This window comes from Carassius gibelio, chromosome A19 (genome assembly GCF_023724105.1).
Source record: "Carassius gibelio isolate Cgi1373 ecotype wild population from Czech Republic chromosome A19, carGib1.2-hapl.c, whole genome shotgun sequence".
NCBI classification, from domain to species: domain Eukaryota; kingdom Metazoa; phylum Chordata; class Actinopteri; order Cypriniformes; family Cyprinidae; genus Carassius; species Carassius gibelio.
In genome coordinates, this window is record NC_068389.1 from 25,595,125 (window position 1) to 25,608,137 (window position 13,013).

The following is a 13,013-nucleotide window of genomic DNA, read 5'->3' on the forward strand; positions in this document are numbered from 1 at the left end:
TGTTAGTGTAGAAGCTGAATTTGGAAATTTTGCTGTGCAGTCACGTTTTGAGTGACCAGAGCCATGACATCTAAAACATAAATGATCAGATCTGCAGTGGTCGATTGTAGTGTGCGTTGTGTCGCCACAAATCTTACAGTTCCTCGGTCCTGCAACGTTCCTTCTGTGCAGTCTCCCAGAAGACTCATACTCAGGTTTACTCTTCTCCTTTGTCTTCAAGACTTCGATCAACTGAGCGAGCATGTCAGCCATTCGATCCAGTCCAGACTGATCCTTCGCATCCTGCTTAGATTCACCAGGCCCGTTTGTCCCCTGCTTCAGACACACTAATGCAGACTCAGAAACAACGTTAGAATTTCCACAATTTTGTATGGACGTTTGTGCATTATGGCAGACTGGGTAGGTGTTAGGGTTCGGTCTTAGTTTAAGCTCACGTTGGAAACTGTCCAAAAGCTCCTGAACGTCTTTCGCGGTCCAGCATTCTAGCGGCCTTACTTTAAAAGTGCGTGCTATATCAGGGTGTGGGCAATTCCTCACAAACATCATTGCAACTTCAGAATTTAAGTTGTCCATTCTTCTACCCTGTCCCCTGAGACACTCGTCGGCTATATCTGCTGCCTTATTAAGACGAAGCCAGTAGTCAAAGGGATTTTCACCGTGTTTAGGCAATGTACTGTAAAAGTCTGCGAGTGGCATGCTTGAGTAAGACACGTCACTAAAGTGTTGCTTTAGTATACTGTAAATAATCTCAGGGTGATTCGTGCAGTCAAGAGCAGGGTTGCTGCGTAGGGCTACTTTCACAATGTCTTTGGCCCTGCCCATTAGATGACCAACAATCTCATTAGCCTGTTCAGTAATCCTGACATTTCTCTTTTGCAGGTAAACTTGCATCATATCAATCCATTCTTGAATGTCACATCTGCCTAACCCATCCCCTCTAAACACTGGGGGGTCTCTTTCATCTGATTTCAGAATGACATTCAACTGTGACAAATCAAGATTAGCACATTGAGAGCCTGTGTTATTACCATTAGTAGTTCTGGGAAATTCACCCCCTGACAAAATGTTGGCCGTTACTGAGTCTCCAATTTGTCTGCCCAATTCTTTAACTATAGCCCCGAAATCGCTGACGTCTCGATCGCTAGAACCCTCTACATTGCATGGCTTTGGGGTAGAAGTAATAGGGAAAGTTTTGTTTACATCATGAGCTACATAATTCCCCCTAGTACCATCAGGAATGTGAGCCTTATAACCGAATTCACCTGACCCTGGCTTGGTGTTAGAGAACTGCATCCGATATTTACCCCGTCCAATCCCGAAAAAGGAATTTTCTACACCACCCTCAGCCATTTTCTCAAATGCAAAAGATTCAAAATATTCTAAAGCTAAACTCAAAAGTCAGATTAATCAAATAAAACTGTTGTTTAAATCACTTTACTTATCTGCAGTCCAACGAAATGTATTTTTCCCTTTTAAAAGTTCGTCAGAGAAGAAAAGAGAAAAAAAAAATTCTTTAACCGGAGAATCTGGCAATCACAGTCCACTTGAACGGATGACACGTGCGACGTCCTCACTGTTCTCTGCTGTAGGCCTTGTTGTCGTCCCCCCCCCGGAGATCGGCTCTGAATTGATCACAAACGGGAATCACGGCACCATTGTAACCCCTCTCTACTGGTTCGTTCTCTCGACCCTCCCGGAAAGGACCACACAGAGACCAAGGCTGAGCTCATCAATCGCACGTTTACTGAGTCGAAAATATCTGAGAATATGTGAAATGACACCAAACAGATTAAGTACAGCTCATCCGGTCACGTAACATTCTCCTCAACAGCTTCATAAAACTGATTTATCAATTCAACAGACAATAAATCAATATCTTTGTAATTAAGAGCTCATTCTTTTTTTTCCAAACACAGAAAACATAGCATCATACAAACATTAGTACATCATACCTGAGAATATGTGAAATGACACCAAACAGATTAAGTACAGCTCATCCGGTCACGTAACTGTCAAAAATAAATAAGTGTAAAAATAACGTGAAAATACAAAAGATAGAAATACCATGTGCTCCTAACGTGCTCGACATTGAGTTTCATATAACTGCAATTATTCATCAACTCTATGTCTCTTATGACTCAAACATGACATAAACACTTTTAGTACACATTTTGACCTTAAGGATAAATAAAATCATGCCTGACAACATTTTATTTCTGTTCGACCGGAGAGAGATTTTCCACCTACCATTCTCCTCAACAGCTTCATAAAACTGAAGAGAATATGGCCGACTTAACTCAATTGTTATCATACTCGCCTGTAGGTGTCCCCATATCCTTTTCTTTCAGATGTACTTAACACATTATATTCAATTAATCTCAGAATTATTTTACAACATGAACAAACATTTTGGCAAAATACATTACAATTTTATTTTACCTGTTACACCTGCATGAATTATATAAAATAAAGATTACTGTTTCTACCCCTGTGGTGTTGCTTGGTTTGTAGAGTAGATTCCTCTAGCCACAACATAAAGTGTCCCGTCTAGGTTGACTACTATATATATATATATATATATATATATATATATATATATATATATATATATATATATATATATATACACACTGACATTGGCTTTGGACTTCTCTTTAGGTTTAATCTCTTCCTCTTCAGACTGTAGATCTAATGTATTACACATCAGAGATTTCTTTAAGAGTCGTTGTGCCTCAAAGTAGTCATCTTAAAATTAAATATGTGTTAAACGTCAGTAGTTTCAAATTATCAGAGCAAAAAAGAACAATTATACACAACAGAACAGTATGAGACAGATTAAAAGGATTTGTTCTCTTCAATTAAATAAGGGCAAAATATTTTGATATTTGCTTACAATAGTAATTTTTGATTTAAAAAAAACGGCACACCACATTTTTTAATAACTCTGACATCATATGTTTTCCAGTCAGGTCCAGGCTCCTCTGCCCTGTTTACTGCCCTGTTTACTCTTTCATCATTTCTGCAGTTTGGCCAATAGACAACTCCATCTCTGCACCAAGTTTGTGGCACCACTGCTACAGTTTTGTTGACCACAAACTCGATTAAGTGGAACATCCTTAACCGAGAAGGAAAGAAACAAACAGCAACACAGATATATAACTTTTTTGTTTAAAGAAGTTCGGAAACAATTGTTATTAATCAAATACATTTTATAGCCATCATTATTAATCAATTATTGAATTAGCTGGAAAGTTTTTTTTATTGAGAAGCATTGTTAGTGAATGAGACCCAATGATTTGCTGATCACACAGTTTTTACTTTCTTTTCAGCCTAAGCTTTTCTGGGTCAGTATATCTACCTTGTTTCACCAAGTGCATAGTGTAATTGCATATGGGTCACTTTAAAAAGATGTAAGCTGGTCATCCAATAAAAATATATATATGGATATGGTCAACAAATCAGAATTACAGTTTAAATGTGGCCTTATTAAGCTCAACTGAATCAACAATGATCTGTCAACTTACTGCAAAGTGATTTTGAAACAATCTGTACTGTATAAATAAAAATGACTTTGAACAAGTACTTACAATTGTTATCCAGTTTCAGACTGCAGTGTTTGTGGTGATGTATGGTGATGTCTTTTGTCACTGTGCCTGATCCTAATTTTGCATAAACACCTGTTCAGTCAAAACTAATGTGCAACTGCATCAATTCTTACTGCTAATATCTGAACACAAGAGCTACAACTAAAACTACCATCAATACTACCACCATCATTCTCCCCAGGAAAAATGACAAGCTAAAAATGGCTTCATCCTTTGCCTTTTAACTGGCAATTATTTAAAAAAAGAAAAAAAGAAAGAAAAGTAAACAAAGAAAAAGCTGATAAGCCTCTGTAACCTTAAAGGTTTAGTTCACCCAAAAATGAAAACAACATGTGGGTGAGTAAAATGATTTTTTGTTGTTTCTCATTGTCTCACAGCGTGAGATATTCCCAAAATGTATGAAATAAGGATATAGCCACAAAACCATCCCTGTGAGGTAAAGCAACACATTTCTGGACAAGCTCTGAAGCTTTAACACACTTGAGTATATCTGATGTTTGTGAAATGATATGGATATTCAGAATTGAATGGGTAAGTGAAGAACAAAGACTTCTCTAAAAATTCTTTGTATACTACGTACACTCCATCACTGCATTCCACAATGTTATGTATAATGCAAATCCCATTTCCACACGTTATCCCCGGTTGAAACTTTAACTGTCCACTTGTCACATGCCATCTCACCATACTGTGCTTTCACTGACAGTGCATCTACAAGTGGCCCAACAAAATGCTGTTTTTTAAAAGAGGCACCATTTAAAGGATTGTCAGTAATTCTCATCTCTGTCAATGGACGAATAATTTGGGCAAGGGGAAAGTCTTGTTTTCTAACAAGCCTTTTTGGCTTGTTCAGGTAACTTTCATAGGGAAATGCAGAAAATGTGTCAAGACAACCGTGTCGTTGTACTTCATCTGGCAGATGAACCAAAGAATGTACATTATAAACAAGTTGATCTTTGCCATATATTTCACCAAAGTGAGAAACAAAAGATCTAAGCAAGGTGTGAGCATACTGTGTGTGGCAGGATAGTCTAGGACTTACTAAAATAGCAATACCAGAGAAGAGTAGCATGAAATTGCTGTACATATTTCGGTCCAGAAAGGTACCTAACACTACAGGTCCAGTGTACAGCAGAAACTGCCTAAATTCAGTTGCCTTTCAGCGATCTAACTCCCTCAGCGATCATGGGCTTTCAGGCAAACTCCACAGGAATATAGGAACGCATTTCTACTAGTTTAGCAGACATTCTTTCTGCTATGTTTGCAGGTACTCTGAAATTCAGAGGACCCCTGAGCCAAATATTCAACAAGCGCCTAACCACACCTAAACAAACCAAATCCATATAATCAAGAGGGAATTGTGAAACCATTCCAACACTACTGCCATGAAATGGATGTGGCCCCTCATGATGATGACTCTCATCCACCATGTTTTCAAAAGAATCATCTGTCCTTAGAGCATAGTCTGTATATGGGTATGTCATGCATCTGTTAATGTATTTTCCAGGCTGAGAACATTTGTCACAACCATGGTAGCCATTGTGGTTCTTTGTGTTTTTAACAAAGGACCTGGCTGGTGTGTCACAAATCACTGTGTCCAGTTTGAGCTTCAATGTCTTACCCTCTATTTCAAAACCTTTCTCAAGCTGTTGTAACTCAGCAACAAAATCTCCAAGAAACTATTTTGCTGAGCTTGGTCTTTGGTCCACAGAACAAACCTATCACTACTGGTTCTTTCATGGGAACACTCAGTAGCAGACCAAGGATGGGCCACAGTTGCAGACTAGAGCTCTTGAACAAAGGAAGTCCATCTATGTTTATTTGCAACTTCAAACTGAATCCGTCTGCCATACCGTCTGTGTATTCCTAAGTGATGACAGAATACCAAAATAGTGGTATTGTCCCCCAGCCCTTTCTAGAATAGTGTACTTTGTCTTAGTCTTAAGGAGGGTTCTAGCATCCTTTGGAAGATCAGGATGGCAAATGCGAAGTATGCACAATAGAGCTGTCAAAGCAACCAAAGAAATGCCAAAGTGTATGGCCCAGTTGGAAATACTGTCAGAGAGTGAAAATGTCTCAGGCCGTTCATCTTCTGAATGTTCTGAATCAGATGTCTGAATCGGCCTATCAAAAAAAATAAATAAAAAAAAATAAAGTGAAAGTGACATTCAGCTAAGTATGGTGACCCATACTCAGAATTTGTGCTCTGCATTTAACCCATCCGAAATGCACACACACACAGAGCAGTGAATACACACACAAACTGTGAGCACACACCCGGAGCAGTGGGCAGCCATTTATGCTGCGGCGCCCGGGGAGCAGTTGGGGGTTCGATGCCTTGCTCAAGGGCACCTAAGTCGTGGTATTGAAGGTGGAGAGAGAGCTGATCATGCTCTACCCCCACCCACAATTCCGTCCGGCCCGAGACTAGAACTCACAACCCTTCGATTGGGAGTCCGACGCTTTAACCATTAGGCCACGACTTCCCAAAGTCCCACAGCTGCCAATCACGAAACCCTCATGTGTGTCTGCATCTACCTCCATGACACCTTCCTCCTCACTAAAGACTAGTCCAGTTGCAGTGTCTGAATAAGCTGGATTGTCTGGACTTTCTTCAAAAAGCTCTCTATTGACCTCTACAAGGTCCCTCTCTGTTGTCACTTGAAAGTCAGTCACATTTATGTAGTCATCCCTAATTTGTTTAAGTCGTTTATCTACGTCTACATGGGTCCTCCGTCTTAAGGTAGAGTTGAAGACAGGAACAGTTTTTCTGTTCATCTTATCTAAAATAAATGTTACAGAAACATAAAGACAGATTGCAACCAGTGAGTTGCAAAAACAAACATTTGAAAACATTTTTGAAAACATTTGTGTTCTCAAAAAAAAAAAAAAAAAAATACAGCAAGACTCGACAATAAGGACTGCCCACATTTATTACATGTTAAAAGCTGTAGCGGGCAGTCCTTATTGTCGAGTCTTGCTGTATTTTTTTTTTTTTTAAACACAAATGTTTGTTCTTTTTCGCAACTCATTGGCTGCAAACAATAAGTCTGCCCGATGCATGAAAGTGAAACCAACAAAGTAGGATGTAAACCTAAAAAGTAGTTTTTTTAAACAAAAACTTATCTGAAAATTCTTTGTATACTATGTACACTCCATCACTGCTTTCCACAGTGTTATATACAATGCAAAATTGTTTCCAATAACAAACACAACCTAAGAAACAGCCTAAAATGTAGGTTTTTAAACTTTTAACCCTGTATGAATCTTTTGAAATCAAATGGCACGTGTATTACATGTTAAAAGTTGTAGTGTGGACCATTATCAGTAGGGCTGGACGATTATGACCTAAAATCAAAACCTCGATTAATTACAAATTTTACCTCAATTATTAATTAATGATTATTTTATTTGTTTGTTTTGCCCTAATAGTTCACTTACAAGGTTTGTACTTTAAATTTGCTTGACTATCAAAGATGGGATATTTTTTTCCTTTTGAAAGGGTGATCTGACATGACATAGCTAACTTTCAGCAGTTATTTTATCTGTGGTTCATAACATTTCTAACATATTTCTGCTTGTTGTAAATCAGATTAAAATAAATTAGCTCAGTACCACTACATAATGAGAGCGATTGATTGTGTGAATTAGTTATATCATTTCTTTATTAATTATGAAGCTGTGGGTTGTAAATAGTTCCTTCAAAAGTAGAAAAATATATGCTATAATTAACTTTTGAGTTTCTTAGCTACTTTAGTGATAAATCACAGGACAGCGCTTACAACTAGTTTCTGTTTTCGTGCCACAATGCAGCTGCGTGAGCACGGTAGCTCGATATAATACACATCTGATCATATAATCGCTTGAATGTCTAAACTGGCAAACCGTAGGTTAATACACATAAACCATAATACACATACAACTGACAGAGTTTAGTGAAGACGCAAGGCTCACTGCTTGTGCGCAGTCTCTGTGTTTTACATCAGTTACAGGTCCTGAATTTTGGTTTCAATTACTTTTCGATGAATCGTCCAGCCCTAATTATCAGCATTTGACAAAATAGCTGGCTAAATCAAGTTTAAAACCGTTTTTAATCTTACTTTACTCAGATGTTCAGTTAAGCCCATACGGAAATGTAATATATGTACACATATGAAATATACATATATTAAATATATCCACATAGAAAGGGAAAACATATATGTACATATATATCTGCCCATATATAAAACCTATTAGAAAATGGAACAATTTCATATATTGACATATAAAACTAGCCCATATATTTTATGTATGTATAATAGTGTTTTTTTATATATGTCACATATATAATTTTCAATATACATGACATATATTTCTTTGTATATATGTTAAATATACAAACTAAACATATATGCATAGCATATTGCTTACATATATGTGACATATATATGTTTTTATATAGTCTTAGTATATATTTTACATTTAAAATGAAATATGTATATATATAAAATATTATTTTGATTAATGTATATGCAATATATGAATTAAATATAAAAACATTGTGTGCACATTTTAAATGATATGTTCTTATATTATGTATATTACTTGCAAAATATCTTGAATTAATGCATGATATAAACTAAACAAATGTAAAAAAAAAAAAAAAAAAAACATGATTTCATTAATTTCGTACATATTTTTAAATATAGGTTATGGATATGTACTTACAAACATGTAATGCAATGAACATGACATGCCTAAGCTTCAAAATCCTCTACACTTTCATCCAGTCGAGAAGGTGCTGTCTCACCTAACTGCTGTACATGCCTCCGTAACTGTTTAATTTTTTTATATATATATATATAATGTCTGGCATCAGTGACATCAGTTTTTCCAGCTCTGTCAAACTTTGATGAAAGCACCAAAAGTTTATTTATTTTTTGAATGCTAGTGGAGAACCCAGGTTTACATAGCTGCATAAGTTAGAGAAATGTGTTTAAATTAAGAACCCCTAGATTTTTGAAGACAAACACACACTCAAAAAAAATTACTCTTTAAACTTACTCAAGTCAAATATGGACAGTGGTTCCACACAACCAAATTGTGTTTTGATAACATTAATGGATTTTTTTGAATCTATACAAACTCCTTGTGTTGTGACAACACAATTGAATGAGGTAGAATCTATGTGAAATAGTAATGTCCAACCAACTCAATTTATTGACTTTGCTTCAACTTAAACCAGTTAACTCAACATGTTTTGGTTTATTACAATCTAGCCAAATTTGTTTCACTCTATCAACATGAGGTTTGTTTCAAACTACTCATTTCAATTATGGACAGTGGTTCCACACAATTAGTTCTAGTTACCTTAACACAATATTTTCTTTTTAAAGTTACTCCCTTCAACAAAGCATTTTTTGTGTGATTTGTCTTGTAATGAGACAAAAGACAAGATGTCACAAATGATGAAAGTGTATTTGTTAAACAAGCAATAAATAATTACACACAGTAAAATACAGTTTAAACCACATTACAAAATTACACAAAATAGCAAATAAAATTCTAATTGGCATTCATGGGCAACCAATCAAACCTTATTCCAGGAACAGGAACTGGATCCAGAAATAACTTCTTCAGTATTCCAAATGTGTACCCGAGTTCAGGAGGGTTGCTCAAGTTCAGTCCATAAATCAGTCCCAGAAACATGGTTTTGCAGACTGTAAACTGCTTTAGGTCCTGAAGAACTGTATCCTTTAAAACGCCAACATCTGCTGGATAGTCTTCAATGATGCAGCTTCAAATAGATCCCACGAGTCTTCTGGATCACCTCCTGACTGCTGGCAACGTCTGTATCCTAGAAGTATTTAAAAGGATGGAGAACTCAAATTCTTGTGTATTAACTTTAACAAATCATTTATTAACCTTGAACTCACCATATACTCCATACTGCTAGGGTCTTCATTTGGATACTTCAATTTCATTAGTCTGAAGATGAAAACAACAAAATTTAAACTTTGTTTTTTTTTTCTAAAATTACATGAAAAAAAGTCAGTCATTCATCTTCTTATGGGAAATCCAGGCAAGCAGTCAAGATGGGATTCTAACAAACATTACAGTGGGAAATGGTACACACATCTGGACCCTGTACGGTAAGCAACAGAACTGGAATGTTCCCAGACCCAGAAACATAGTAAGGACATCAGTAAAACAGTCCATGTGACACCAGTGGTTCAACCATAATTTTACAAAGTAAACAAAAATACTTTTTTGTGCAAACAAAACCAAAACAGCGACTTTATTCAACAATTATTTTCCAAATCGCATCTTCCACCATTAATCAACATCACGTAAATAAATCATGCGCATGGTGCTGCTGACCTAAAACACGCATGCACTGAGCCTTGATTACATGCTGAGGAAAGCAATGTTCATGCCTCTTGTTACTCTCCATAATGGCAGAATATGTGATTTGGAGAAGAGTTGTTGAATAAAGTCGATATTTTTGTTTTCTTTACAAAATGTATTCTTGTACCTTTGTAAAAATTGTGGCTGAAGCATTGATGTCACATGAACTGTTTTACTGATGTCCTTACTATGACTCTGGGAACATTTCTGTTGCATTGCAGCCTTTATGGAGGTTCAGAAATCTCTCGCATTTTCATAAAAATATTAGGGATGCACCAATTGACCGGCCATAAATCGGAAACCAGACGGTTTTTGCTTTAAATATGCGATTGGTAATCGGTCGGTCTTTGGAATTTTTTCCGGCCGGTTTTTCCGGAAGTGCGCCCGTGTGCTCCGACTACATTACTTCTGTGTGAAAGCAAACACATCCCGGGATTGATTCCAGCATTGAACTCGGGTCGGGGACGTAGTAACATTGCTGGGTTCAATCCCGGGACAAGCGCTGTGTGAACAAAAGCCAGATCTAACGCCATGTCTAAGTGATGAAGCACGTTATCGTGCGACTCTTTTAGCGGCTGTTTTGAAGGAAGATCAACGTTCACTGAAAAAAAAAAAAGATCGAGATCGTTCGCCAGATTCAGTGAAAGTATTACCTGCCTAATGTTTTCGACTCGTACATTACACGTCACGCCCTGATGTCACGTGTCGTTACGGGACCTGTATTTGCCGGAATCGCAGTGTGAAAGGGGCTTTATTGAGCTTTTCCTCAATTTTGGACTGTAGACTGTGGACTGTCCTTCCTTCTTGTTTGTTGCTTAAAGATTAAAAAAAAAAATTGTCCAGTTTGCTTGTAAAAAAATCGGTATCGGCCATGAAAAATCATGATCGGGGCATCCCTAAAAAATATCATAATTTGTGCTCTGAAGATGAATGATGGTCTTACGGGTTTGAAACGACATGAGGGTGAATAATGACATGTTTATTTTTGGGTGATCTAGCCATTTAAACACACCTGAACCAGCTAATCAAGGTTCTTGGGAATTTTAAAACAAAAAAGTCTTACCTGAAGTTCCAGGCAGGTGTGTTAGAGCTGAACCCCACAGAACACTGGCTTTCCTAGAGCAGGTCTGGACACCCCTGCCTTGCATCAAAATAAATCTATCAGTTTATAGTAATACCACACATTTTGTATTTATTGTATTAATAAACCTTATCTTATTATATCTGTCTTTTTTTGTCAATTTCCAGTAACCAGTGAGAGAATAATGTTTTAATACAAGGTTGTTCTTACATGTGTAGTGGGCACCAAGAGGGTTTCATTATTTGTCCAAGGACTCTTCTTCATTATGCAAACATCTTCATAAGTTTTGCAGTCCGGATCCAGTTTGGCAAAGATTGTTGATTCTGATGGGCCTATGGTAATTCTGTATGTGTCAAATTCTGCACAAATCTGTAAACACATGAAGTGCAATGTGTTAAAAAAAATAATAATTTTGAACAGCAAAAACCAATTCAATTATCAAAATATTAAATGATTTATTTGTGTGAGTGATGACTAGTGTCATGTTTACCATTCCAAAAAGGAGGACCTGATTACATATCTGGAGCATATGTATAATGTGAACAGCTCAGAGTAGTGTCCGGTTTAAAGTCATTGTATGACCACACCGCCATGTTCATAAACAAAGCTTCAAATACTCCAACTGTGCTGAGCCAGGGCTCTCCAAACTCGGTCGACATCTCATGGTTAGACATTTATTGATTATTTATCTTTTTCAATTAGTTAAAATATACATATTATAACAAATAAAGGTAATTACTTCCACTTTTGAAAGTCATTATGTATTATTAATACAATTAATTTAAACAAATATATTTGGCACACAAAATGACATAAGAGAGAAACTCCTATTTGCCATTTGATTAGTTATATGAGGAAGTAGCTGAATGACAAATCATTCTGTCTCTTAACATCTCTTATTGTAAGCCATATGTATAATATAAAGTAAAGGTAAGTGATAGGACGTTTTATTTTTGGATAAACATTTTATTAATAAATACAATCTCTCTTAAAATACCTTATTGGGTTATGATAAGCAAAACAGTTTGGTTTGATCTAGCGAACTAAAACTTTAATGAAATATTTCCCCCACTTTATTTAAAATTATTTTATTATTAGCTAGCTCCGCACTGGAGAGCTGCTGTATAACAGGAAATCAAGTTATAATTCTAGCGACACTGACTCTGTATTACTGTACTGTTAAACCTTCACATGAAGTAAACTATAGATATTTTTCTTGATTTAAGGATAATAAATATGAATTATATTATTTAATATTATTTAATTTAATTAATATAAGCTGTGTGAATATTTTTGTGCATTGGTTCCATTCAAAACATTGACTTCACAGAAAGGGGCAGGTGGTGAATGTCTGTCTTTCTGTTGTCAAAACAGTATCCATATCTCATCAGAATATTTTTATTAACTTTTGCTTTAAATTCAACCGAATATTTTAGAATTATAGATCTGTGACGTTAAAATGCATGATTCCTTCCCAAAGTTGATATGAAATATTATTCGGAATCAAAATGACTATAATTACCACTGCAGGTGTGCAGCAGAATTTGTAGAAATGTTGTTGGTGAAATGTGTATTCACAATGAACACAAGACAGAAGGAAGAGTGTTGAGCTGATCAGATATATGACACCAGAAAAATATAATTTAATTAATATAATATAAAAATATAATTTAACACATCTGGAGCATAGTATGTTAGCGGAGTTAATGGCAACAATTTCCCCTCTGCGCTCAGAGCATTTAACAATTTCCCGCTCCCGCTCCACCTTGCGCTCAGTGATACCAGAAACACCGCTCCGTGGCTAAAGTATTTCAGTATGTTTGAAATGTTATGTTCATAACGTAGCCTATATTAAAATAAAAAAAATAAAATGACAGGAGAGTTTCAAAGTGGCTAAGGCTATTGTGTGCAAACATTTTTTTTCCTACCACATGCCA

The 13,013-nt window shown here is 36.2% G+C and overlaps 1 protein-coding gene and 1 long non-coding RNA gene across 4 annotated transcripts in view; one reads left to right on the forward strand and one right to left on the reverse strand.

The window, feature by feature from the left end:
• Positions 1 to 13,013, forward strand: part of LOC127935744 (H-2 class I histocompatibility antigen, Q9 alpha chain) — a 273,397-nt gene that overhangs the window by 108,296 nt on the left and 152,088 nt on the right. The window lies entirely within an intron of this gene.
• On the reverse strand, positions 9,178 to 12,131 carry LOC127935761 (uncharacterized). Its single transcript, XR_008148163.1, has 4 exons — positions 11,287 to 12,131; positions 11,059 to 11,136; positions 9,524 to 9,575; positions 9,178 to 9,444 (listed from the first exon to the last, which is right to left on the reverse strand). It is a non-coding gene; the product is annotated as an uncharacterized LOC127935761 (long non-coding RNA).